Raw genomic sequence first — 27,566 nt, 5'->3', positions numbered from 1 at the left:
AGATGAAAAAATAAAAGTTAAGATAAAATATATGACTAAGGAAGGAGAGAAATATTAATATTGATAGGCATTTCATTGCTTTCATTTTCAAAATAGAACAATGAAAGAATACATTAAAATGTAATAAAAATTATTGCTTATAGGAGGGAGAGAGGGATACAGGGCAGATGAATAAAGACCTCTGTGTACACAGCTTGTTATTTTTTTCTTTTGGAATCTTTTATGTTTTATGTAATTTTATAAAATTAAAGACAAAAAATAAAAGCAATCTTTAAAAATTGAAAGCCAGCTTAAATAAATGAACTTAATTGTATACCAAGTTGTCAAAACCACAAAGTAAAAGAATTACTTCAAACTATTTTAAATGCTCAATATGAAACTTTACACTCTAGTGAGCTATAAGGACAAATAGAGCCAAAAACAAAAATTAAAAACCCTTTCTTAGGGAATTCCCTGGTGGTCCAGTGTTTAGGATTCCACACTTCCACTGCAGGGGCACAGGTTGGATCCCTGGTTGGGGAACTAAGATCCCCCAAGCTGCGTGGCACGACCAGAAAAAAAAAAAAAAAAAGACAAAAAAAGCCCTTTCTTAAGCTTCATTTAGGTTGTCTTATTGTTAGTATGTTGATTTAAAACTATTATAAGTAAAATATAGAATAAAGACTATATAAAGTATGTAAATGTAACTAGAAACCAATATTTTCAGTGTAAAATAATGGAAACACTCTAAAAAAAATCATATTCTTTTTTCTCTGTCACCGTTGATTATTTATTATAGTCTTTTGTCTGAATTAGTGTTGAAATAACTAATAATAAACTTTTAATTCTTATAAAATGTTTTGCATTTATTTAGAATTAAAAAACTGTATAAAGATACATATATAGTTAAAATGTAATTATACATATATATAATATACATATTTTACAGTTTTTTTGTTAAAAATGCAAATTTCTTCTATCTACCACAAGTTCTGAAGGTGCTGAGAAAGATATAAGTAAGTAGAGTAAGTTAAAAATCAAAATAAATTAAAAAAGACATTGACGAAAGCACGTCCATACTGTTATTAATCTATAGACTTTCCCCCCTATTTAAAACTTAGGAATATTATTCAGCTATAAAAAATAATAAAATTTTGCCATTTGCGACAACACGGATAAAACTTCAGGGCATTATGCTAAGAGAAATAAGTCAGAGAAAGACAAATAGAGTATGATCTCACTTATATGTGGAATCTGAAAACAAAAACAAAAACAAACTCATAGATACAGAGAACAGATTGGTGGTTGCCAGAGGCAGAGAGTGGAGGGTTGGTGAAATGGGTGAAGGGGGTCAAAAGGTACAAATCTAGTTATAAATACATAAGTCATGGAGATGTAATATACAGCATGGCAACTCTAGTTAATAATACTGTATTGTGTATTTGAAAATTGCTAAGAGAGTAAATCTTAAAAGTTCTCATCACAAAAAATATTTGTAACTGTATATGGTGACAGATGTTAACTAGACTTATTGTGATCATTTTGCAGTATATACAAATATCAAACCATTATGTTTTATACCTGAAAATAATATAATGTATGTCAATTATACTTCCAAAAAAAAAACTTAGTCATATACTCTTATAATCAAAATTAACTTTGGGTGAACTTCCTGATTTGCTGCATTTTGGAGGATCACTCCTGACTCATTGATTTCAGGTTGCAGGTGGTATATACTACTGAGTGTTTTCACCCCCAGTCTTATGTGAGTTATCATCCTCTAATTCACCATATAGACTTTATTTTAGTATCTTGTGTTAGAAAGTGAATCAGAGGTGGATTTACATTTTGAGCTCATGTTTAGGATTTGGAATTAACTACAAAACAAGTCTGGGCAAAACTCCCACTTGCTTATTGCTCCAGCACCTAAGAGAGGGCCATCTTAGAATCAGTATCCAAGGAATGGATGTTGAATAAAGAAACACTGATTAACAACATTCTAAAAGATTTTAAATATTATTTTCTTTACCTGGGAATTATCAAGTATATTAATTAATCAAGCAACAAAAGAAATTCTAAGTCAGTACTACCCAGTATGTATATTATGCAAACCACAAGTGCAAGCCACATATGTAATTTTAAATCTTCTTGAAGCCACATTAAAAAAAAAAAAAAAGAAGTAGACGCCAACAGGTAAAATTAGTTTCAACAACATGTTTTATTTAGCTTACTACATGCAAAATATTATCATTTCTATGTGTATTCCATATAAAATATTGAGATATTTTACATTTTTTGAAAATACTAAATCTTCACTCAGTGTATATTTTATACTTCTGGCACTTCTCGGTTCAGATTAGATGCATTTCAAATACTGAATAGCCAGATACACAGTGGCTACTCTTTTGGACAGAGAAGTCTAAAGTATAAATCAGATTGTAATAAAACATAGCGAAACTATGATATAACCAATGCAATAAAAGAGTTTAAATTAGTATATATGGTGAAAAATAAGCTCTAGTGAAAAAGATCCAAGTATTCTTTATTTTTCAGATCAGTCAAATTGACTATTTGGGTAGTTATAAAAGCACTAAGAAATGATTCTCTTTCCTCTGTTTGTCACAATTGATTATTTAGTAAAATCATTGGTCTGAATTAATGTGAAATGAGTAATAATGAACTTCCTTTGATTCTTATAAAATTGCTTGCATTTTATATATTTTATTTAGAGTATGAAGCCTATAAAATATTTAAAATAGAGATGGTTCTCTGAAGCCTATGGAAAAGAGAGAGGAAAACCTAAGCTGAATTGATGAAATGAGGCTTCTAAATCCTTAAGTGACTAGCTTAAATTTACATGCTGAAAAAAAGCATAGCAGGAGTTAACATAACAACAGCTAGCAGGTCCTGAGTGGTTGGTTACCTGGTGCCATTGAATCCCTATAGCACTCTGTAAGTTGGGTACAATCGCCGCCCTCCTCATTTTACCAGGGAGGATACTAAGAATGATTAAGTCATTTGCACAATGCTATACAGGCAAAATACTGCTTCTGGAGCTTGGGCCCTAACCATAATGACACTATTTCACCTTAAAATTAGGTTGTATGAAATAATTTGGTGTTTAAACCCGAAGTTCTCATTCGAACCTGTCACTCTACGCCAGTACACATCAATACAAACTAAAATTTCCATTGTGCTTGGGTGATATGGAGAACATCATACCTATAAATTACTATTTGAAATATTAAAAATATCACTCCGATATTTTTGACTTTGCCATTAAAGTGCAGTCAGCAAATTGGATGTAACTCATTTACAACAGGCCATTTCTTCATAATTCAATTGGGAATCCTGATTATAATTTTTCTGTTCACTTAAGTGGAGGTGTTCTTTCCCCTGCTTTCTATCAGCCCAAATATTCTAATTGCTATGTTAATTTTTGGCTAACTGTTCTTGAGATCAGGGTGAAGTGTTGAGCTTTTAAGTCTGGGAGCATTTGTCCTGGAGCTGCTACCATGGAAATCAAACCATAAGCCAGCTGAAGGTATATATGGAAGCATGGGAGAAAAGCAGACCCCTACTGGGATAAGGTAGAACAAACACATAGAAACAGCTGAGACTAACTCCTGTAATAAGATTTTCTTACATTCTTACCTTCCCTCGTTATCTGTGTTTCCAAAAAGCCTTTTTCATGGATACACAGCCTAGAGAATAAATTAAAAAGAGCATCTAATATCTATCGCCAGCTCTTGAGACTGTCATTTCTGTTGTGTGGACTCAACTGCAAGCCCTTAATGGACCACCTCCTACTGTGGTGATCTTGCTTCCATGATCACGGGAGAATTCTTTCTCACTAGCGTCATAGAATTGGACTGCTCTTCTCTTTTAGTTTGTGAGCAATTGACTTCTTGAAGGTTTTGAGTTCTTTCTCAGCATTTAGCAGAGGAAGGATCTGTAGACATCAGCAGGCCACTCCTTAAGCCTGCCTGGTACAGCCTGAGGCATCCTGAGTTGTTCTCAAACTCCCTTTCCCTCTCTGGAACATGCTGGAGGACTTGGCTGTCACCAGGAGGTCCCTCTCCCATCTGCTGGAGCAAACAGCTGAGAACTGGCATTTCAAGAACGAATGCTTTTCTCTGATTCCCTGCCTGTGTGGGAGAGTGTGTAACCTGACCTTCATTTCCGATCGCAGCTCACATAGCTTCTTACGCCGCAGATTAGTGGTGCATGGGATCATTGGGTTCTGTCAGCCTGTACTCTTCCAGCTCTGCCCCATCTTCATAGCATCCTAATCCTAAAAGAGCATATTCCCTTAGGACCTATCTCCTAGTCACACGCAAGCCTATAAAGCACCCAACACAGAAGAGCCACAGACAGTGAAAGGTTAACGAATTCCTATCTTTTGTTATTATGAATGTGAATGAATCAAAGAACAATGATATAGTAATATGTAGTCTGTTAACTTGTGGAATATATTGTAGTTTATAAATTCTCTAGAGAGAATGTTGGAGAAGAGAGGTCACTTTGAGTTCAGAGTAGTTGAGGAAGTCGCGCCCTCCATCTAGAAGCCCCTTTTCTAACATCCACAGCATCATGATCCAACCCAGCAGACTGAGAACTGCTGGATAAAGACTCCCGCTCTTTAGCATACCAGTGACTAATTCCATATCTCTGCTTTTTTCCAACTATCAATGTAAGTGTTTTCAGTCAACCATAGTACTTATTATTTAAGTGGTAAATGACACCTTTACAATTCTAAGTTTTATAATTGATCCTACTTGTCATAATCCAGATTTACAGATTATGTAAACAACAATCAGCAACGAGTTCTTCAGAATACGAGCTTGTATTCTGCCTTTTAAAATAAGTAGATGAATATGTACTCATTTGCGCAAATGCCACTTGTTCCCCTCTGCTGCCATTTCTGTGACAGCAGCATGCAGGACTGTTCTTTAAGTGATTATATTCTGATGGGAAAACAGCCAAACAAAAACTGTCAGCTATTTCATATACTTTCTAAAGCTATTTCGAAATACAAATTAACATTTAATGTGAAGATCTATAAATATGGGTGAGTAATGTGCTATAAACATGCATTTTATTTTCTTAGCTTCTCTAAGCTTCTGGCAAAACAGACTGAAATTTGCCCACTGAATCTTTTTTTGTTAGGTTACGTGGCTTTATGGCATTGATATGTGGATTGAATCATAATAAATTGAAATACCTAATAATTAAAATAAACAAAGGAAAAGGGCATAGAAGAAGGACAATGACCCCCCCCCCCCGCATTTTTATTATCTGTTGGAACAGTTACATTTTAGTTAAATTCTTTCTTAATTTATGAACTCAGACAAGATTTTCTATTGAAAAAAAAAATAGCCAGATCATCACTCAGGGTCTTAAAGGTCTCATAGCTCAACTTCTGACAACACTAATGTCAACTGGAGAGTGCCTTGTCTTTGTTCTTTCTGGATGTGGGAGAGGCAAGTTTCTGACAGAGACAAGTTTCAATGTTCTATTGTCATTTTGGCCTTTCAATGGGTGTAATTTATAAATAGCAAATCATTAATATGCTGAGTAGCTTAAAGAGCTTTTAAAACCACTTGAGAATGGTATAAGGAGGCTGTTCTTGTTTTCTTGCTGTGAAAAAGAAGTGAGGGGAAAATATTAGTCACTGGCATGTTGCAAGAGATATCATGCACTTTTTATGTTTTCTTTAAATGGATGGGTTGTTCCACTGCAAAGAGGAGTGGAAATCGTCATTCCTAGGTCACATAGTGAAACACAATTCTCTGGTTTCTGATAAACAATCCTTGTATGTTTTTCGTAAAATTTAATGCTTTCAGATAAGGTGGCATAACTAACATTTAATGAGCTATGCAATTTAAAAGTGCTTGCCCTTACAGTCCTAGGATTGTAGTGGTATATTCAGGTATATATTTCTACTGGCAAAAAAATCAATTATTTTTTTGGTTCAGTGCTGGATGATAAAACTGACTGTGTTGATTATGAAGAAGAAGCTCTTCTTTTCTGTAGTGAAAATTATAGGCGTAATCCAGGGACACTATTAGAGGAGACTTTGTCTCCCTTCTCTAGAGAATAATTGTGGCTTCTTGGAAATTCACATTACTTTGTCTAGTAGGATTCTTGATCTGTGTGGTAACAAAGTTTTCTAAGTTTCCTGGCTATCTGATTTTGAAATGGAAAGGAACCTGTGAAATATATGAGAACACGTCTGAGCTCAGGATGCTATATTAAATTTTGTTAATTTTACCTCTTACTTCTTTCACCTGTTTCTCTCCACTGCACTACCTTAGCCTAATTTACCAATGTTTCACTTAACTGGACTTCCCACACTAACTCTAACCCCATTCCAATCCGTTATCCAGTATGTGCTAGAGTGGGTTCATAATGCAAATCTGATCACATCACCCTCCATTCCCCCATCCTCCACCCCTTGACCAAAGGTCTTCAATAATTGTTTATTGCTCTTGGGACAAAGATCAAAATCTTACAGGTCCTACATGGCCTGATACCTGGTTTGGCCCAGGTCTTCAGTCCTGTGTTTCACATACACGTCCTTTACCTATGTTCAGTCACACTGGGCTTCTTTTAGTTCACCTTTTTAGGGGAAGCAGTATATCCCAGTCTCTCTTCCTGGAACACTTTTCCTTTTGCTCTTTGTCTAGTTATCTCCTAATCATTCATCATTTAGCTCTATCAGGACTATCTCTGGCAAGTCTTCCCTCACTCCCAGTTGAGGCTAGGTCCTCTCATTAAATGTTCTCATTCTTCAAAGCACGTATCTGAATATGTCATTATTCATTCAGTTCTGCAACTCTTTGATTCCTGTCCACGTACCCATCTGGGATGCTGGAACATAAGTTGCATGGTGAAAAAGCCATGCCTCTGTGCCATTTTCTTCCTTGCATCCAGCATACCATGCTTTGTACAATAGTAGGAACTAAATAAATATTTGTTGAATGAATGAATAAATGACTATGGATACATAAATGTCTGAGCCAAGGGTAAATTAGGCTAAGGTAGTGAGGTGGAGAGAAACAGGTGAAAGAAGTAAGAGGTAAAATTAACAAAATTTAATATAGCATCCTGAGCTCAGAGGTGTTCTCATATATTTCACAGGTTTAGAAACCAAGGTGTTTCTCATATATCTCAGATCCCTTGTCTCAGAAGAAGGTAGCCAGACAAGAGATATATTTTGGTGTAATTTTGGAATAGGTTGTGCTGTGAGACTTATTCTAAGATTTGTGGGAAGCACTAAGCAGTTAGGTGAAGAATTCAGCAGATATTGTGCCAAGAGCTGTCCCCAGCATTATTGAGGAAGGAATGACATTGAGTTCTCCAGAGACCCAGGGATGAATATTTGCTTGAGAAAAGACCACCAAGTGAATTTTGAGCATAGGTGTCTTTGGGAAGAGCCTTGCTCATTTGGGATAGATGGATGAAAATCTGAAGCTGAGCAATTGCCATGGAAGAGAGAAACCAGAAGAGAGGGGTGGTGTGCTGAGAGCATCTGCCAGAACTGAGCAGTGGAAAACTTGGAACAGAAGAGCAGAAATGTGTGTGTGCGTGCGTGTGGGGGGGGGGCTGTCTCTGAAGAGACAGGAATGGGGCAGAATTTTGTTAAACTAGCAGGAGGAACTATTCATCTTTTTTTAGTTTTCAAGCCAAGAATAGGGTCAGAGAACTAGGGATAACAAAATGAAAAATCCAAACAGCACAGTCCAAACAGCACAGTCTCCATTGTTTATTCATCTTGAAAGTCCTTCATATGATGGGATTTTCCTGATGACTTTCCCATGATATGCCTGCCTGCAGAAAACTTTATATTATCTGTGAGGCAGTCCTAGAATTAAGGATAGCGTATCTGAGGCCATGGAGACAGTGAAAAAACATAGTATTGTGATCAGCATAGGGGGTAAAACCAAGTTACCAGTGGAAGTTCCTCCCCTGAGGGAAAGTGATACATGATAATTTCTGCTCATGCCAATAGAAGCCCCTCAATCCCCATGAAATAAATGAGCTCCATTTTGAACACTGGAATATGTCTATTAGATATCATTATGACAGTTGGATATACTAGTGGGCCACTGAATATTCTAAATTGGCATTCAGGGAGAGGGCTAGTCTAGAGAAATACATTTTGGAATCACTGGCATATACATAGGTATTTAAAATAATGGGACTAGATAGGATAACCTAAGAAAAGTATATACTTGGAAAAGGAGAGTCAGAAATGAGCCTTGAGGAAGAGCTTGAAAAGAAGGCTAAAAAAAAAAAGAAAAAAAAGTGCCATTTGCAGCAACATGGATGGACCTAGAGATTATCATACTAAGTGAAGTCAGAAAGAGAAAGACAAATACCATATGATATCACTTATATGTGGAATCTAAAATATGACACAGTGAAATTATTTATGAAACAGAAACAGACTCATAGACATAAAAACAAACTTATGGTTACCAATGGGGAAAGGGGGTAGGGGAGGGATAAATTAGGAGTTTGGGATTAGTAGATACAAACTACTATATATAAAATTGATAAGCAGCAAGGTCCTATTGTACAGTACAGGGAACTATACTCAATATCCTGTAATAAACCATAATGGAAAAAATATTAAAAAGAATATTTATATATGTATAACTGAATCACTTTGCTGTACACCAGAAACTAGCACAGCATTGTAAATCGACTAGACTTCAATTAAAAAAAAAAAAATAGAAGGCTGAGAGAAATCTGTGAGTGTATAAGAGGAGAAACAGGAAAAGGTAGTGCCACAGATCTCAAAAGAGAAGTACCATGCAGGTCAAAAAGACGGGTGTGGACAAATATGTTAAATGCAGCAGGAAGTCCAATAAGGTACAGACAGAGAAGGGTGCCTGAAATTTGTCAACAGGAATGCTAGTGATGATCCTGGAAAGGACTGTTTTAGTGTGTACTGATGAGGATAGAATTGAGTAAATATGGAGATCTTAGTCTGCTTGGGATGCTATAACATAATACCATAGACTGGGTAGCTTAAAAACAACAACAACAACAAATTTATTTCTCATAATTTGGAATCTGGGAAGGTGCCTGTGATTCGGTACTTGGTAAGCCCTCTATTCCTGGCTTACAGACAGCCACCTTATCTCTGTGTCCTCACATGACCTTCCCTCAGTGGGTGGAGAGAGAGAGAGAGGGAGGGAGGGAGAGAGGAAAAGAGAGAGAGGGAGAGAACAAACGAAAGGGAGGGAGAAAGAGATATTTCTCTCTTCTTATAAAGCCACTAATCTCATGATGAGGACTCCGTCTAACCCTAGTCTCCCAAAAGCCCCATCTCCAAATACCATCACATTGGATGTTAGGGCTTCAGCATATGCATTTTAGGGGGACACAAACATTGAGGTCTTAAAAATGGACAACTTATTTGAGAAGTTTTACTGTAGAGGAAAGCAGATAATTTGAGTATTGGATAGAGAGGATGTAGGAGTCAAGAGACAGTTTTTTTGTTTTGCTTTTTTTTGTTTGTGTGTATGTTTTTAAGGTGGAGAATAAAAGAATGTTGACATGCCAGTGGACTTAACTCAGGAGAAAAGAAAGCATTAGATAACGCAGTAGAGATGAAGAGCCTTTGAGAAAAAAGAAGTTGTCTCAGGGAGTGGAAACTCTAACTTAAGTGTTGTAGGATTGCTTGCAGTCCGGAATTCCCAGTTGAGATTCTAATTGTCCCAGCTGAGACACTAATTTAAAATGAAACTAATCCATGAGCCCAGCTGCCTTGCTTTTAAATTCAGCTCTGCTACATATTAGGCTTATGCTTTGGAAAAGTTACCTAGTCGTGGTTTCCTCTACTCTAATATGGGAATAATAATAATGAAAAACAGCAGCCTGTCTCATATGGGTGTACCTCCTAGAGTATCTTACCAGTGTCTGATCATGAAGACTGAAGCTCATGTAACTTGGGGTCCATTCTTTTGGCAGTGCCTGCAGTAGGCACTGACCAGTGCTCTTGGCTAACCTGATTTTTCCTGGTATGTCATTCCCTAAGCACCTACCACTTAGTCCACCCCATGGCCTGAACTAGTGATCTACCCAGAGCCTTTCCGGGGGCTCAACTTGTTCCTCTGTGATGGGCCAGTCAGGCCATCTGGTTTCAACTCAGCATTCTTGTCAAATACGAGCTAAGAGAGATTCTAAAATATTCTAGACCAGAGCTCCCTCTAACTGTCCATGACGCATCTCTCTCTTCTGGTTGAGGCAGGGCCACTTGAAAGTGGACCCCTCCCTGAGCCCCAAAGCAGTTAGTAGCACACGAACCCTCTTCTCTCTGTATTCAGCTCAACTCACTCAAAGGGCCTTCTCTTCTCAGGCTAAACCCTTCCTTCACCTCTTCTTCACAAAATTTCCCTTGGAAAACACCCCGCATCCAACCAAAGGATCTTTTATTTTTATTTCCCATCTCTTAGGCTCCTTTTTCTGGACTCCTCTAAGCTTTAATGGTAGACTGTACCTGAAGGGAGAACACAATGAGCATAACGTTCAAAACATAGTATTGATAGGGCACCGTAGGAGAGAACTGAAAGAACCAAGAGGTCCTATCTCAACAGTAACCTAGATTGCAAAGCTATGATTGTGCCGTGTAATCCTATTTTTCAAGTGATGGTCCCTGAATATTTTCTCAGCCATCTCCCCAATTTCTTCTGTAACATGGTCTCATCTCTATCTAGGTGAATGGATACTTAAGGTAGACTACAGTATCTAGAAAAATAAGAAAGGGAAGCAAATTGATATTTTTTAAACATTACCCCTGTTAATTCAACTAAAACTTATGGATCACTTAACTATGTATTGAGCAAAATGAAAGGAAATGGGATACAAATATGCTTAAAATATTTTCTGGGGCAGGGGCAAGTGAAAAGGGCAGTGCAGAATATGGCAGGGGGATGTCCTGGTTGGTTGTGTCAGAGCATAGCCGAAGACGAATGTGCACAGAGCCCACAGAAGGGTTATACTAGCAGGATACAGGTTTAGTCCTTCTCTGGCCTATCATTTAGGCAAGTTAGGTCTGTCTACTTTGATCCAATTGAATATATCTCCCTAATAATTGAATATGTGCTTAAACACACCAATACCTAGACACATAAAGTATATAACTAATATAATATTCAGCAGAATTATACACATTTCCAGAGATTGTAGTCATAAAATAAATCAGCCCAATCAATTCTGGCACATAATAAATGTGAAGAAAGTTTTATTTATTTATTTTTTCATTAACTAAACTGTCCTTACCTAAAGGGTATATGTGTTCCTCTGATGTTTTGACTTTTGCTAACTATACAGTATTAGAAAACTGGACATTACTCAGAAAATTTCAAACAGCCTACATTGACTACTAACTGTAACAGACACATATGCACAGACATAGGCACACACACAAATGCAGTTTTGCAAAATGGACATGGGCCAAAATAATTTTAAATTAGGCAGCATCACTTACCAGCTGTGTTTTAAAAAATAATGTGACCTTAGTGTGAGTGTAACTGTGTCTGTGTGTGAGTGTATGTGTTTAACGAGCTAAGGTTTTTTTTTTTTTTTTAACTTTTTGATTAACATTAGTCAGGATTTTAACATTAGCAGCTCTTAAGACTGATTATGCTTTGGACACCTTAGGATGTCAATCCTCTCCTCAGGCAGTCTGATGTATACCAGGGAGCCAAGAGGAAATACCTTGATTATAAAGTTATCCAGGTTATTTTCAAATAATTGCAAGTAAACAGGAAGCAATGAACTGACATTCTCAAATATTAAAAAAAAATTGTAGTCCTATTGTTTCTGTGATTTGCAAAGTTACTATAGCAATTACTGCTTGTTTATTCAAGAGCTGCTTAATTTCTACAAGCAAACTTTCCTTTCTGCTTGATGAGTGTTTTCTCCTACTTTTGGCCATACCAAGTAATTTGTAGTCAGCCCTTACTATGTAAAGGGATGCCATAAAATAGAGGCTGTGCATATCATGCAGGGCTAGTCTATCCACCAAATCCTGTATCTCTTGAAAGAGGGTGCACCTGCTGTTAAGGTTAGATGGCTTAGATTTATAATGGGGGGAAAAAGCCTGTGGAATTTAATCTAAGTGATGGCTCACCATCTCCCCTGTGTTTAATGCCTGTCTGTGAGATGATATTGACATTGCTGCCAGACATGTAAGTTTATCTGTGACAGGAAGACAGGAAATATAAAACCACACTGAAACATTGTACTTAGTCTTGACTATTTCATCACGAGAATGAAGTATACAATCTTCAAAAATGCTTGGAAGATCAACAAACATTATTAAGAACCAAACTTCTAAGGACATAAATATTTAAAATCTTTAGTCATGGGAGATAAACTCTGCTGTTAAAACATCTTTAAAAGACATGGTGTTCAGATGAAAATAAAGTTCTAGTGTCCATCTTTGGTTGCTCAGGACCCAGCAACCTGCTGACACTAACATTGTCAAACTTCAGGTTCATTCTGCCCGGTTCTTGACTAAACTGAGCCATCCTAGACAAATACTGGGATCTCCAGTTATACCAGCCTGTAGGCATCTGGAGTAATCAGATCTGGTAAGCCTGGGGGAATACAGAACTTCTTCACTCTGTCTCCTGCTTTTCATTTAATCCTCCACTTCTACTGGGCTTAATCTGTTCGAATATGCCCTGGCTTCTAGCCCAGTATTGGTTTGCTCTACAGATCCTTGCTGTAAATTTGAGTTTTATCCTGAATCACAATTAAGTAGCCTCTATTCTAATTAATATTTAACTTTTCTAAGTTTCATCTTCTGCATCGTAAAGTGGAGATGATCATAAGACTAGTATTTCCCAACTCATGTGTTCCGAGAAATACATGGGATGAAATACAATGTGCCTAATATAGTACATGCTACACAGTAGTTGTTTAAGTTATGCTCTGTCTGTAAAGACTTAGTGTGACTCTCACTGAAGGCCTAATTCAGCTGCTTCTTCACAGCACTCAAAGGAAGGAACTGTTGGGTACGTAGGAGGTCTGCCTTATACAAAGACATTAAAGTCATTTTGCATTGACAACAAGAGGTTTCAGTGGTATTGCACCACTGTTCTTACAAGGAGTGAGCGAAATACAAAAATATTTGTTGCCTTTGACAGTGGAACTTAGCTCTTTTATATTTTGCATTCCTCTTACTCATACTGAATCTGGAATAGCAGGAAAAATAAAGACAACACTCTTTACTGACAGCATGGTGTAATAGATTGTGTGTAAATTATATATAAATACTGTTGCTGTGGATCTATATGATTCAAACTTAGGATAATGTTGTAATCAAAGAACCACATTTCAACAGCCACCTCCTCCTGCCACTATCTCCAAATGAAAGAGGCAGTTTCATTTTTTAATTACACATCTTGAGGACCCGGATGGTAAATTCTAGTCATGCCTTCCCATTTTCTATTCTCCTCTCTCCATTTTTTCGCACTTCTTCCACGTTCTCCGGAGATCAGTTTGCTACAACTCCCCAGGAATACAATGCCTTTACTCTTTTTCCCTCCTCTTGTTTTATCTCTCCCTCTTTACTTAGATTGTCACTATTTATTTTTGCATAATTATTTCTCCCATCTTCTGCCTCCTGGGTTCTGGCCTTCTTTGTCCATTCAATAAGTCTTCATCATCAAAGTCTAGTATCTAGTCCTGTTACCGAGTCCAAGTTCTGTCTGCTCGCTGCACAACAGGCCAGTAAATCGGGAGTTGAGGTGTTGAGGCAAAGAACATGACTTATTCGGAAAGCTGGCAGACCGAGAAGATGGCAGACTAATGTCTCCAAAAAACGATATTATCGGGATTTGGATGCCAGTTTCTTTTATAGAACAGAGAGGGAGAGGAGATGAGGAAGTAAAGTAAAGAGGCCGTAAGTTTTGCAAATGTCCCCTGGAATGGCCAGCCTCAGGGAGGGAATGTGTTCATTTCTTCTTTCTTGCAGCTGTCCACAGGTGGATGGGGTCAGGATGCTTCCCTGAACAAAAGCACTTTGGTTTAACATTCAGGCAGAGGGGCAGGGTTCCCCGAGGCAGGCCATTACATACAGACAGTATCCTTTTAGTGAACAGAAGCAGCCGAGAGCAAAGGTTAAAGTAAAAGAAACAGATCCAATGTGTAAGTCAGATTTGGCTCTTCCCTGTTACGGTCCTATAAAGACAGATTCACCCTGAGGTCACAAGGCAGACCAGGTTCACGTAGGGAAAACCAGGCTATTAACGTCAGTACTAGTCTAGTCTAGTAGACAATGAGGGGAGGGGTTTGGAGGGATGGGGAAAAATGGGGAGAAATGGAGATGGCTGGGGAATTGTGACATCTTTACCACATCAATAATTTTTAGTCCTTATTACAAAAATTGATGTCTATAAGGTAGGCATTAATATTTAATTTGTACAGGTGAAAACATTGAGACTCAGAAAATTTACATTATTAGCCAATGCAAACACAACTAATATTTTTCCAAGTCAAGTCTTGTCCAATTCTCTGGTCTTTGCTTTTTCCCATCATTGTGAAATTTCCATGTTTGTGATAGTCAGGATTAGGTTATAAGAGCTGTTATGTAAGCATTGTAGTCTATCAACTTACCATACTATTCCATTATGTAAGAACATGTTCTGGACAATCTCAGAACTGGACTTACTTTATTTTAATTATAAGAAAACCACTAAATAAAATATTTGTGCCAAAGTAAAAATAATGGAAATATTAATAAATGAATAAAATTAACACAGTTAATCAGGAGTTCTTTTGTCCCTTGAGTAAAGGAAATTTCTTGTCAGAATGCAGAAAGATGTTATGGGCATCAAAGTAAGAAGCAGAGCCAGAGTCCATGGGAAATGGAATGATAGTAGGCATTTTCTCTCTTGGCTTCTGTGTCTCTCTTTTGGGCTTTACATGTCTCTTGTCAAGACTTATGTGTCTGCTTCATTTTTATCTGTCCAAAAACTGAATTCTTGCTATTCTGTGTGTATATATCTCACCATGACAACCTTCAAATGGTATTCTCAGTCTTCCGGTCAATATGACCTTTCAGCACAACCTCACGACAATAAAAATAGCGCTTCCTGGGTCTTGTTTCCAAGATCGTTGGCTGGACAGTAGGGTTGGCTGGGCTCTTTTTAGTTGTTTACCCCAGCCCAAATGACTGTGGCCTGTAGGGCAGAGTTTTTTGCTAGATAGATGCTCCTTCTGAGCCTATGTGAACATGTTTCACTAAAAAGTATGGACAGAAATAAAATGATTGACAGCTCTTGTATGATAGTGTCAGAAGAATAAACATACTTATGAGAAACCAGGCAGCCCTATGACCTAACTGAACCCTGGATATCAATTTGGGCAATTTTAGTTGCTTAGCTAAATATGCCAGGCTTTATTAGCTGGACTCTGGTGAAAGTTTACTATGATAGTACCTTCTTGGTCACTGAGTATGGGAACGTCTTAGATTTAATAAGTTTTTTTCTGGTAACTCACCAATGGAATTCAGTGATAGAAAATATTGAGAAAGAGCATTTATATTATCCTTTTATCAGGCATTTTTATTGTCAAGAATTGTGACAAATCTAAAATTCTATCCTATTTGTACACTAACAAGTTAGTCCGCCACAGTTTCATGGGTGGTGATAGAAGGAATGAGACTCCTGGATCAGAGTCAAAGAACTTTACTACTCAATGGCAACAGCAGTACCCAGAATATCAGCATTTGCACTAGTTTTCTGAGCCCCAGTTGCAGTAGGGCATTGCAGAGAGGGATAGATGACATCTGCACATGTAGTGGGCTGTGTGATGGGGGGAATTCTGAGCTTAGAGAACCCAACTCTTTTATAATAAGCAGTAAGCCTAGTTGACCTTTGCCCTAGAGGGAGATATTATCTTTATTATACAGGGCTGAAACAAACCTGCCCTTTTCCCCAGAAAGGAGTACTATCTTTATTTTCAAGACTGTTTTTTATAAAAATACTCTTGGAATATCGTTCATAACAAAGGCAGTTAGTATCTCTACTTGTAACATAAGTAGCTAAAGGAGAAAACCATAGAGAATTGTCTTCTAATGGTCATGGGACTGTCATTTTGAAAGAATCAGAAAGATGCAAATTCATGTGAAAGAGTGGACAGAATATTTCAAATACTAGGAAATAAACTTATGCCAGTTTTCATTCAAGTAATTCCTAAGATTTTCTTCCTAGTCAGTAAAGAGTTTAGAAAAAGACAACATGAGGAAATACAACTTTAAAAGACTGGTTTTGTATGTTATTTAGTGGTTAAATGAAATCAAATTAATCTTGAAAAAAGTCTATATGACATAAAAAAATCAACGTTTTTTTCATTGATTTTATTTCATTCCCAAGACAAAACTTTCATAACATGAGAGATAGGAAGCTTTACTGATTTTACTGTCAGGGTTTTAGATGTCATCAGGGTTGTATTTAATCCTTTAATATCAGAGTTCCTATCGGTTTCTGATTCATAAATGTTTGTAAAGTAGTCAGAATATATGTAATGAAGAAAATGACAATACTTTCTTTCATGATTATATTGCATAGAATTCATTACATGTGTCCACAATATTTGGAACCTCACAGCAACCTGAGAGATAGACAGGGCAGGCATTTTTTCTTGACTTGAGGGTTGAGGAAGCAAGCAGAGTATCAAGTGTTCTAACTGCCCAGGTCCACAGGACTAATTAGAGACCTAGATCCAAAGTCTCCTTCGAGTCTAGTTCTCTTTCTACCACCTGCAGTATCATTCCCTCAGAAGCCCAGTGGAAGTGGTAACCAAATTATATACAGGAACAAAGAGAATGTTCCTGTAGTTAGGGTTTGAAACACATTTGTTCAGCAGCGTGTTGATAACTATGTTGAATTGGAAACTTCACCTGAAGAGGCTCAAGAATATAATCTCCCTCCCTCACAGAGAACTTACTGAGGAAATAATGCTTTATGCTCAAAAGATCCAATGACGGAAAGCACAGAAGAACTCACTGGGACTTCTATTTAGACTTGAAGTAGGGGACTAGGAAAAGGGTTGTTAGAGCAGCCATCCTGTAGTTTTAACATAAAGCTTTAGGGGCGTTGAACAGACAAGAGCTTTCCAGGAGGTTTTTTGAAGTAGTACCATGGTTTTTACTAAACATTATTACCCATGAAACTCTTACAGAAAATTTGCAAATAGTTTTGGTATCCCTCAAGCTTTAATATTATTAATTACTTAGATTTACCTACAGTATATAAAATACACAACTATTTAATAGTTAAACTGATGTACTGAAAAATATTTTAAAATGAACAGATATTTATGTTACTAAATTCAATAGCTAATCCTAGATGAAGTAGAAAAAGCTTTAATTAGAAAACACACTACAGAGTAATCAGGACACTTACTCTTTAAAATTAAATATGAGGTAACAAAAAAATGGTTAGCTACATGTGCCTGTGTGAGTGTGTGTGTCCCAGTCAAAACTGTTTTGGGTTCAGTGTGAAAATTTCTCATCTTCTGATATTTGTAAAAATGAATTTATCAGATTATTTGTTCTACACCTCAAAAGGAAGAGAAAGCCAGACCTAAGTTTGAGGGGATAATTACATAACTAGACAGTAATCTTCTATCTGGAAATAAAATGCTAGAAGCTTTATGGTGACTGGACTCAGGACTTCAGAGCAATTATCCAGAGCACCTCAGCTCAGAGACACAAAGGCAAAGGCTACGCTTGGGCAGTGGGCCTCTGGGAGGATAGGAATGTGCTGAAAGGGAGCAGTGAACATCATACTAGCTTTCTAATTTTTCTTCAGGTTGAGCTTGACAGGTTGTCAGAAAAGCTAGGTATGCTTTTATATTTCTTTTCTCATTTAATTATCACAATAGCCCAGTGAGAAAGATATTATTCTTATTCTTGAATATACTGAAACCTCAGAGAGTGAAAAGGTATGTGATGTGCTCAGGGTTTGAAATTTGCATCCAAATCCAGTGCTCAATTCAAAATCCTTTATTGATTTCACTTCACTAGTACTTGGATTGAGTACTAGCTCTGATCTTTCATAGATCAGAAAACTTGGGCTATACCTTTTAATTTACTTTTTAAATTATGCTTAACTTAAAGTCTTGACCCTGGAAAAACAATGTTGACCAAAGGATTATTTTTTAAGTGGGGTGGCATGGTGTGTGAGTGTGTGTTTATGTGTGTATGCATGTGTGAGAGAGAGAGGGGGAGAGAGAATTTGCTTTTCTTTTTTCTTTTTCATCGTGTATTGTATTAATGTCACCACTGACTTGATCTGGAAATTAATATATGTCATATGATATACAGAAATTAATATATGTCATATGATATATAACAAATTTATTTTTTCACAGTTCTGAAGTCTGGAAGTCTAAGATCAAGGTGTTGTCAGGATTGGCTTCTGGTGAAGTTTCTCCTCCTGGCTTGCAGATGGCCACCTTCTCATTATGTCCCCACATGACCTTTCCTGTGTGTTTGTGTGTGTGTGTGTGTGTGTGTGTGTGTGTGTGTAGAAAAATAGGGAGCTCTAGTATCTCTTCCTCTTCTTATAAGGACACCAGTCCTATCAAATTAGGGCCTGACCCTTAGGACTTCATTTAACCTTAATTACCTTCTTAAAGACCCTATCTCCAAATACAGTCATATTTGGGGTATGAATTCAACATATGAGTTTTGGTGAGACAGAATTCAGTCCATAACAATTGTTCATGCTCAAATATTTACCAGATGAATGAAAGAATACTAATTGTGATGTGTGTATGTGTCCATATATGTTGTTTTTATATAGAATTTACATCTGATGTTTGAAAAATCTAAGTAGATTTTAACATGTAAAAATGGAAATAATTTGAAATTATTCTGAGATTCAAAAACAGTTTCAAAACTCCACTATTGATATGTAACAAGATAAACTTGAGCTACAAACAAAACTCCATTTCAAACTTCCAAGAAAAGCTGAAAAAATGGTTAGGATAAGAAATATGCGTAAAATAACTTTATGAGTTTTCTGCTCTTACATCTAAGCCTTCTTCTTGTGAGCACTCAGAAATTGGAATGCCATGAACACTTTATTTAAAGTGCATATAACTGTTAGCAAATATTTTATGATTCTCTTAATATGATGTCTTAATATTCAAAATAAATTTCAAATATTTCAAATATATGTATTCAGTTTTCAAAATACATTTACCCTTTAGTGTCAGTGTACTGTGGTATTTGAAAACATAGGCTGAGACTTGAACTTTGGGTTCAGATCCTGGTTTCAAGACTTACTAGCTATGCAACCCTGGGAAATTTACTTAACTGTTCTGTGTTTTCATTTTCTCATCTGTAAAGTGAGGATAATGTAAATGCCTATCTCTGTGTTGTTGTGAAATTTCAGTGGGATAATCTCTGTTAAGCACTTAAGTATAGTACCTGGTTAATAAATGTTAGTTCCTATTGTTATCCCCCAATGAGTACATGTGCTCATTGGCTTTTGTGAACTGCTTAGAATTGGCTGAGGGAAGCAAGTGAATTTGTAAAATTTGCAGTTCTCTAAGTGTTATTTGCGGACTCCTACTTGAGACCCTTTCACTGTGTTCTGGAGGTCAAAACTATTTTCCCAATAACACTAGATATCCTTTGCCTTTTCCACTGTGTTGACATTTGCCCTGATGATACAAAAGAAACTGAGTGAAACTGCTGGTACCATAGTATAAATCAAGGCAGTGATGACAAACTGTATGGCCAGTTTCACTTAAAGAATATCCTGGATGCTGTATAACAAAGTGAATCAGCTATGCGTATACATATATCTCCATATCCCCTCCCTCTTGCGTCAACTAACACAACAATGTAGAGCAATTATACTCCAATAAAGATGTTAAAAAAATTAAAATTAAAATTAAAAAAAATAAAAACAGGTATTTCAGGAAAAAAAATATCCTGGATGAAGGGATAAAAATTAATAATATTATTAAATCCTTATCCTTAAGACTTTTTAAATATTCTATGTGACAAACTGAGAAATTCATGGAAAGTACTTCCGCTACATACATTATGACAGTTCTTTTGTGAAAAGAATTTATGTGATCGCTCAAGTTACAAGCCAAATTAGCCACTTTTTTTCTGGGAGTTACCATTTATACTTTAAAGAGCAACTGACAAACTATGGTTATGCAGACTTAGGCATTTGACAGATATTTTCTCAAAAACCAACAAAGTGAGCCTGTCACTTCAAGGGAAAAAACTGAGAGTATTTGTTGCCAATGATAAAATTTGAGCTTTCAAACAAAATTTTGAATTTAAAACTTGTATCCCCACCTTGGATTTGATGCCATCTCAACACTTAAAGACTTTTCTAATGTGATCTGCAGTGATATTTATGAATGGAATTTTTTGGTATTATATAATTAAATGTGTCAGTATTTGTAACATCTGTGTAAGTCAGTGGACTAATATTTTCCAAAGACCAGTTTATGATGTTACAATATTATGCATGGTTAAAAGATTCATTCAAAGTAAAAAAAAAAAAAAAATAGACTAGTGATTTTAATATAACGTATAAAAAGTTTTTCTGCGTTCAGAGTCCACACTGAAATCAACCATTAAGAAATTACCACAAGTTGAGTTTTGGAATAGTGTCAATGAAAAATGTACAGAATTATCTGAAATGGCTATTAATATAATCCTCACTTTTCCAACTACATATCTGTGTGAGACCAGATTTCCTTCATATAGTTCAAAAAAGTCAACACATTGAATCAGACCAAGTGCTGAAGCAGATAAGAGAATCTAGCTGTCTTCTATTAACCCAGGCATTAAAATGATTCTTAAAAAAATGCCATTCTTCTCACTAATTCTTTTGTTTGGGAAAATAGTTATTTTTCATAAATAACATGTTGTTTATATTAACATATAGGTTTATTACTATTACTTTTAAAGTAATAAATAAACATTAAAATATTCTGCTTTAATTTCTAATGCATTTAATATCAATAGATATAATCCATATTAACCAAGGCTCTTTGGGGTGTTAAACATATTTTAAAAGTAAAAGGAGTTCTGAGACTAAAATGTTGGTAAACCTCTAGTAGAATCTGAACCTCTCCTGGAAGTTGGTCCCTCAGTGTGGGTGATGGCTGCTAGTTGGTCTCATCTGTATTGTTCTGTTGTGTTTTTTCATCTGCAGAGCCAACCACTGTGTGCTAGTAGTACATGCCAGATCTCAATGGAAGATGTCCCATGGCAGCTGGCATACAGCTGGACTTTCAGAACTTTCTCTCCCTAAAAAAAGTGGATACATTCTTTTCAATCTCTACATCCATCAAAGCGGTCCTCAATATTTACCACACCGGTACACCTAACAAAACGTAAGCTCATATAATGTAACGACTTGGTACTTTTTGTTGTTACCCTATATAGTTGTCAGAACATTCTTGCACATCATGAGGATTCAGTTTTAAAATTGTAAATTAAGAAATCTACAAAAGACATTAATTAGGGGAAATCTTTGGGGTGCTCCTCCAGCATCAGTAGATAATGATATTTCCCCTTTTAGAGAAAAAATATTCAATCTGTATGATTTTTACAAGTTGTATTGGAACACGTGTGCTTTGTTTTTTTATCAACATACAGTGTAACTGAAATAAGGAGAGGGGATATGGAATGTTCAAAAATTTCTTCTGAGAGTCCCCCTTGCCCAGAAATTATGCTTGTTTATTGTTGTCACCATTGAATGTATCATACATGAGGTAAGAAAGCTGTTGATTGGAAACCCCCTCTGATCCAAAGCAAGTGGTACTCCCCTCCCCATACTGAGGCAGTCATCCAGCTTTGTTTCCACTTACAGATAAATCCTTTACTAGCTACTCATCCAGATGATCAAGGGGGTGCTAGACTGCTTCGTTGTTCAAAGAAATAAAAGAAAAATCAGGTAGAGAGTAGAGTTATTTCAGGTAACATCTGAATGTCTGGGATAGAAAATGAAGACGCAGTTAACCCTTGCTTATCCTTCATGTCTCAAAACATCCATTTTATTGCCAAGAAAACAATCAAATTAAGGCATAAGCACAGGAAGAGGAGTCACTTCTAATTTTGCCAGGTCCTAAAACAGCATTACTACCTACTAAAAATCTATAATTTAACTTCTTCAAAAATAAAGTTTTGCTATTTTTATGTCTAAAATACAGGATATTTGTTTTAAGGAGGATTAACTCAAGTTGTAAATAAAGATTGGCAAAATATGAGGTTTTTTTTTTTCAATTGTACTGATGATTTTATTTTACTTTATTTTTATTGAATTGGGTGCATTGATTTGGGGTGTTTTTTAAATAAAATTTACGTTTTAAAAAATGAGCAATTTTTGTTTTTCTTCTGCACAGTCAAGAAATTTTTAGTGGAGGGAAAAATTTTGAAATCTGGCATTTAGAAGTTGCCTCTTCCAAAGTTATGAACAATGTTGTATTTCAAACAGGAGGATCTGGGTGACAGGGTCTTAAAGAGTAGGGAAATGTCCTGCGTCAGAATGCTTTGTGGGGGATCTCCCAAGAAGGTCAGAAGCACTGAGTGTGTAATAAGCAGGGGGCACTGCAGCAGCCATTATCTTCCCTCTGACAGAGCAGCTCACTGACCTGGCATGCTGGCAAATGGAGAGGAAAACTCTGCTCGGAGATGTAAATGCCCCATCCAGGTCCCTCATGAATATCTTGTCTCCAGGATTCAAGCAAGTGACCTGGAAAACAAGGTTCCTTCCCAGTCAAAATGACAGGCAGAGCTGGTTTCCTGTTAGGAAGACTATGAGGTGTGTAAAAAAATTATGATTTCTGAGGGGAAAAAATGAGATGTCACACAGAGCAAAATATTACTTTCAAATGGTCCTCCGCAGTTCTTTTGAATGGCAGCTGTTAAGAATTCAATTGTGTGTATGACACGCTGGAATCCAGAATGGAAGTTCTGTTGGGGGGCAGGAATGAATAGAAATGTTCGATTTAAATACTCATTTGAGAATATTTGAATATCTGTCATTCTTTATCGCCTAAAGGTTAATTCTTGAAAAAATAATTTCCATTAGCAACACAAATTCTAACCTTGTCAACTCCTCTTATGTAATGCATCAGTGCTGAAAAGCATACTCTTGCAAAACTGTACCATTAAATATATAATCCTGGTTTATAGACAATATTTTCCTCTAGAAGTTTCATTGGTTTATCAGTTGTTTGCTTATGGGGGATTTATTAAGATATGTTCACTTTTATGTCCAACATAAAATAATCATGAATCATCAATTTTTTTTAATTATGGAAAATATTGAAATTACAAAAAATACCCAGTGTTATACATTTCGATGAAGAAGTCTAAAATTCATATAGAAAATATGACCATTTTAAAGTATTTTATTATATAATACTACATATAGTAAAACAATGCCTTAGAGTTTGGTTAAATTTTGGAAAGCATATTTATTTAAAATATTCTGCTTATTTCAAGTAATATATTTTCCTACTTTTATAATAATTTATAAAACTACAACTCAGTTAAGACAAATGAATGTTTGTACAACACAATGATCAACTTGAAAGAATTAATCATCTGTCAGATATGGCAGGCAAACGTGTGTAAATCATAGTTAAGCCTGTTTTGTCTTCCCAAGAACAACATTTACACTTATACCCATTAAAATAAGATTTAAAAAAGAAATTTGGGGATTTCTAGTTCATACACATATATAAAATTTTCCTTAGAAAACTAATAGTTTAATGTTATTTGTTTTAAAAAGTTTTTGCTAATGTGATGATATATAAATCAATTTAAAAAATCTACTTTGAAGTTAAAAAAATTACTATCTGAAAGAGAAAATAGAAACAAATATTTTGGGATTTGTCACCAGGAATTTTATACACACATACACATTTTCCCCCTGTTACTCCCGCGTGAAATTTCTGTTTCTTTATTGCAGTTTTCTTTTCCTTTTTTTTTTTACTTTTGTATTCAACATAATCTGAATGTAAATATATTCTGTATTGTTATGATCTTTTTCCCAGAGTTAGGAATTATCTTCCAAAATATTTGCTTATCATGTGGAAGTTTTCAGGCTCCACCATTGGTGCTGAGAATGGCTGGTTTTGATGTTTTGGTGTTGTTATGAGCCATTTTTGGAAAACTACAGTTTAAATTTGCACACAGAGCTGAGACAGAATGTATATGTTAATGAGCTCCAGCCATGGATTGCACACTCAAATTATCATCAATTGTGCATGAAATTTTTCCAGGCTATTTGTTCTGAAAATAAGTACTAAATTATGCATTCAACTTAGATTCAGGCATAACATAGGTTTTCACAAATATTGTCAGATAGCAATTTTTGTGTGTGCAAATACTATACAATTTTGTTATAAGGCATTTTCACTTTACTAGATTAAAATCAACATACTGGTGCATTCATTGCCACAGAAACACAGGCAGATATTTTTGCCACTCTTAAATTATACCTTGGAATAATAAAATTCACTATTTATTAAAACTACCATAAGCTGCCTTCTGTTCATTTCTATGTCACTACTGAATATTCCTTCAATCTAAGGAAACAACAGTTAAGCATTCATTTTCAGTAAGCATTATAGTGGTGATAGTGAGTTCCTCTGGATTTTGCATTCAGATTTTGAAAGGACTTTAATATGTTAGAACTACATTTATCTTCTTGACTTCTACAATAAAATAATAGTTTCAGATCTAAAGATAATTTTGTATTCGTAATTATAGCAAAATTTAACATCAGAAGAATAAAAAGGTAAATGAATGACTTTCTGTGGCTAGCACTAAAAATTTCCTTATCCAAGATTATTAATTTTACTAATGAACTTATCAATTGATCATAGCCAAATAATAAAAAGTCCAAATAGCAGATTGCAAGGCATTCTTCATTCTATACCACAAGGATCAGAGTTAGAGAGAATATTCTTATTTGAGGCTAAGGAAACTAAGCATGAGCTTGAAGGAATCTTGTCTCTTCTTCATTACTGCCTCTCTTATGCATTTAAGAAAGAGGACTGAACTTGAAAGCAGATGCAGGGGAACAAAGACCTTTGTTGTGGTGTGAGACAAGGGTGGGAGATCTATAGTAAGAACATGAATAACTGGGTATTTTCTTAGGGTCAGAGTTACAGAACCCGCATACTCACTCTTGGAGTATCTGAATTGACTTCTTCTGCAGTTTAGGAATCTCGTAGCGAGTGTTTGAGCTAAAAAGAACCAAACGGAATGCAGTCTAATCTTACAATGCCTACTGAGAGCTGCGTGGGCTCTAAAGTGGTTGCAGCATGGTTGAGTCACACATAGGACTTCAGTGGCTTCCAAATAAGCTTGTTTATACTTCAGATTATACTTCGAAGTTCATCATAGCTAAAATGTCAAAAATAAAACTATCTTTTGGTAATGTTTTAGAAACAGCTAAATAAGTAAACACAGTCTTTGCAATGGTCTATTTCAGTTAGGGAGCCTGTTAAATAATTTATTGGATGAAATACCCCCAATCTTGCATCTTTTGATGGCCTTGAAAAGATATTTCATTCTTTTGGCAGACATGAATTATCCAAATTTTTTGAATTAGAAAGAAAAAGTGTTTCTTAGGCTCAGGGATAACGTCTGTTAAAACTATGAAGTAGGTAAAATTTGTCCTTGCTATCATCACTTTCATAACCTGCACCTTCCTCTGTCCAAATTTTCTTTTCATGAGAATGAATCTTTCCTTTTGATTTTCCCAATTCACTCCTCCTGGCTCCCACAAATCCATTGCTTCCAAGCCCTCCTAGTGACCCCACTATCTATGGATATGCATACTCTGGACTGAGCTCCAAACTCGACCTCTCTGCACTAACCTAACTGTCTTCTATGATTGAAGTTTATCCCTAGGTGGCTGTGTTTTCCAGGGATTGTTTGGTTGCAAGAAACTTAAACCCAATGTGTACAACTAATCTAAGCAGATGAGAATGGCCATCTGTCCAAAGCCAAGAACAGAAGTTGTAGCCATGCTTTATGTGGAATTGGAAACAGGACCTGGGAGTTCTCTATAATAAAGGCAATTATCCTCTCCATCTGTTTTTCTCTGGGGCTGTATGTATGTACATCTCTTCTCTCCATGGATCTTTTCCTCTTTATGTTTAGAGAATATAGCCTGCTCTTTTGCAGAGGCAGTCTAATCTTGACTTGTCCCTCAAGGTGACCTCTACTCTACTCACTTTACAAGTCTAGTACCTGGATTTAATTGATCGGATTGTACCAATTACAATTTTCTAAGGGAGAGAATCCGACAGACCGGATGCAGCCCCTGGATTAGGTGTCCCGCCCTGAATTAGTCAGCTATGCCTAGAGAGAAAGAGGTATCTGGTACAAAGAAGGCTGAAGAGTAGAGAGTGGAGAAAGGTAGCCTGGCTATGAAAGGTACCCAGAGGTTTATTTGTTGTTGTTGTTCTGGCAGCTTTGTTACCAGCTTTGTTTTCTTTTTAAAATCAAGAAATTGTTGGGTAATTTGATTAAATAATCTGTGTTAATGTGTTCAGAAGGTGCTAGTGAGTTACCCTCTGGTAAAGCTTTTTGCCTTTTAATGGCTCTTTTGCACCTAGATCATAACTCAAATACTTTCAACAGGTTGGACCAAATATTTATATAAAGGAAACATCTGGGCATAGAATAATTGTGGAGCATCTTTTAGACAATTGGAGAGGGCATGTGCAGTGTAAAAGCATTACAAATCATTTAAAAAATTATGTGTAGTATAAGTGAAACAGCTTGGCAGCCAGAAGCTGCCCACAGCCTGCTATTTTGTGATTCCTGATCTGAAGCTCTGCTGTAATTCAAAAGGATGATTCTAATGGTTTCTCTGATTGGCATCATGAAAAAGCCAGTGGAAAAGGTAGTACCGCCTTATGTAATTCCCTAAATCCATTAGGAAAAGTTCTGTCTGGGGAGTAAGAAGATCTGGGTTCTGGTTCTACTTTTGTCATTTATTGATTTTAAGGTTTTAAAGATATGAGTTTCTCCTCTTTGAGCTCACAGAAGAAGGGGTGACTACTGAGAGGTTTACAAACTTAGTATCATCAGAATAACATGGTGAAGATGATGACCAGGGCAGTGTGTCAAAGCAAAGAAGAAAATTCCTAGGTTCTATCCTAGACCAACAATTGCAAAATGTCTGAGTGCGGTGCCCAGGAATGTGTATTTTCTAAAACTCCCCAGATGGTTTTAATGCAGTTGTGGTGGTGACTGCCATTTAGGAAGCTGACCTAGCTGCTCTCTCAGCTCTGACAGTCTAAGAGACTAATGTTCGAAGACTGACCTTTTTTCATGGGCTGCTGTTCTTGAAACAGAATCTGGGATTGCCATATTGAGTAAAACCAGACTTCCCTTGGGATAGATTAACACATCTGCCATTATTTTCTTCTCGGAGGCTAATATGAGGGATTTCTGTTTTCCCACATGTTAAAGCATGCCTCTGCTAGGGATCAATCATTCAACCATTAATTCTTGATTCCTGGTTTTGTAGTGCTGTTTTGATTTTACT

The 27,566-nt window shown here is 36.2% G+C and overlaps 1 long non-coding RNA gene across 1 annotated transcript in view; it reads left to right on the top strand.

The window, feature by feature from the left end:
• The window catches only part of LOC133090799 (uncharacterized), a 303,518-nt gene extending 282,117 nt beyond the window's left edge, over window positions 1-21,401 (top strand). The window contains exon 4 of the long non-coding RNA XR_009700813.1: window positions 21,201-21,401. This is a non-coding gene — a long non-coding RNA (uncharacterized LOC133090799). The remainder of the gene's footprint in view (window positions 1-21,200) is intronic.
• Window positions 21,402-27,566: the final 6,165 nt, after the last annotated feature.

The sequence above is a fragment of the Eubalaena glacialis genome, chromosome 4 (assembly GCF_028564815.1).
Source record: "Eubalaena glacialis isolate mEubGla1 chromosome 4, mEubGla1.1.hap2.+ XY, whole genome shotgun sequence".
NCBI lineage: Eukaryota > Metazoa > Chordata > Mammalia > Artiodactyla > Balaenidae > Eubalaena > Eubalaena glacialis.
Note: the sequence above shows the minus strand (reverse complement) of the source record. Positions and strands in the feature narration are given on the sequence as shown.